Genomic DNA, 2,233 nt, shown 5'->3' with positions numbered 1-2,233 from the left:
CAGCCCCGCCCGTTCCGGTCACGGCCGTGAGGGCTCGGCGGGGCGGCGCTGCCCCCTGGCGGACAGCGCGGGAACCGCAACGCGGGAGGAGCGACAACGGGGGGGACACGGGGGGGACACGGGGGGAACACGGGGGGGAATCTGAGGGGACACCGGGGGGACACTGGGGGAACATGGGGGGGACACTGGGGGAACACGGGGGGGAATCTGAGGGGACACAGGGGGGACACTGGGGGGACACGGGGGGGACACTGGGGGGAATCTGAGGGGACACTGGGGGGACACTGGGGGAACACGGGGGGGAATCTGAGGGGACACCGGGGGGACACTGGGGGAACACGGGGGGGACACTGGAGGACACTGGGGGGACACGGGGGGCGAAACTGAGAGGAGTCACGGGGGACATGGGGGGACGCGAGCAGAGTCATGGGGCACACGGGGAGGAACATGGAGGGGGCACGATGGGGAGTCATCAGGGGAGACAGGGAATGCACGGGGGAACACGGAGGGGAGTCATGCGGGGGACAAGGGGGTGCCACGGAAGGAGCCACGCGGGAGAAGCCGGGGGAGGTGACAGAGAGACACCCACAGTGGTGTTACGGAGAGGTGGGAGACACCCCCGGAAGAGTCACGGGGGGAGCCACGGAGAGACACCCAGAGGGCGAGACCCCCGGCCAGAGTCACGGAGTGTCACCCACTAGAAGGCACACAGGGAGAGTCACAGGAGGAGTCCCAGGGGAGAAGCCAGGGACGATTCAGAGACATGCAAGAGTCACAGGGGGGGTGTCTTGGTGGGGAGAGCCACGGGGAGACGTCATGCGGGAGTCACGAGGAGTGTCACAGAGAGACACCCACGGGGGTGTCACAGGGAGTGTCACAGGGGGAGACTCACGCTGGGAGTCACAGGGGGAGTCACGGGGAGAGATCCACAACGAGACACCCACAGGAGGAGATCCTTGGGGAGAGACTCAGAAGCAGAGACCCCACTGGAAGAGACCCATGAGGAGATCTCCATGGGGGATCTGCAAGCCCCTCTCCCACCCCACAGTCACCGATTTCCCACACCACAGACATGCATTCCCACCCCATGGATACAAAAGGATGGGAGACAGGTGAAAGGCGAGCCCGGTGCCAGCCATGTCCCCGCAGGGAACTGGCCGCTGGCCGGGAGTAACCAAAGTCATCTTTATTAATTGCGACAGTTCGTTACAATAAAAAGGGAGCCACGTGTCACGGTCACTGCACGGCGCTGGCCGGGGTGGGGGCCGGGGGCCCTTCCCAGGCACATCCCTAAATCCAGGGTGCAGGGGGAGTGGGGTGGGGAAGGGCTTTGGGTGGCTGAGTGGGTGCTGCCGTCATGGAGGTGTTTAGCACCGATGGACCCCCAGGAGCGAGGGACCCCAGCGAGGCGTCCCCCAGCTTCCTCTGATCCCATCACCCTGCCTGAGGGCCTGGGCAAGGTTTGGCCCCGGATTTCAGGAGCTTCCTGGCACCCACTGGCCCTGCCCTGGAGGGTGGCTGGTGATGCTGCATGGGGCTGCTGGCATGGCAGAGTGAGGGATGGGGGTGGGCTCCTCCCCACTCTGACACCAAAAGTGACACTTTTCTTGACAGGATGCTTGGAGAACGGGGTTAAGAACAGGGATGAGGCAGATGCAGCCTCCTGTCCCACCACGCTGATCTGCCCTGGAGGGGACCCTCCACCCTGCTCCTGGCTCTGTGCACAGTGATGGGGGAGCTGGGAACAGCCACACCCCAGGGTGTCCCTTGGCCCTGAGAGGCATCAGGTACATGACAGCCCTATCCTGGGGTCCCATCCCGCAGGGCTCCAGAAGCTCGGGGGAAAGGGTGACCCCCTGGGGGGGGTCTCTAGCTCCACACTCAAGGAGCAGCTGCTGGCCATGTTCACACTCCTGTCCCACCCACTGGTGCCAAGCACAGGTGTGCTCCTTGTCACTGCAGGTGGGAACAGGCTCGCTGGGGAAGCATCTCCCACCTGCAACAAGGCACGGCGGGACTATGGCCTGTCCCTGTCACATTGCAAAGGTGCTCCTGGACTCCAGGCTGGCAGGAGGGAAGGACAGACAGATGAGGGATGGACGGAGGGGAAGGAGGGCTGAGCGGGAAGGAGAGAAGCGTGTGGCGATGTTCCGTGCGAGGGAAGCAGGGCGGCTCGCCGTGACCGGGGGCATCTGCTGCTCTGGTCCGAACTCCAGGCAGGACACAGCGCTGG

This window comes from Cyanistes caeruleus, chromosome 26 (assembly GCF_971803275.1).
Source record: "Cyanistes caeruleus chromosome 26, bCyaCae1.hap1.1, whole genome shotgun sequence".
NCBI classification, from domain to species: Eukaryota; Metazoa; Chordata; class Aves; order Passeriformes; family Paridae; genus Cyanistes; species Cyanistes caeruleus.
Note: the sequence above shows the minus strand (reverse complement) of the source record.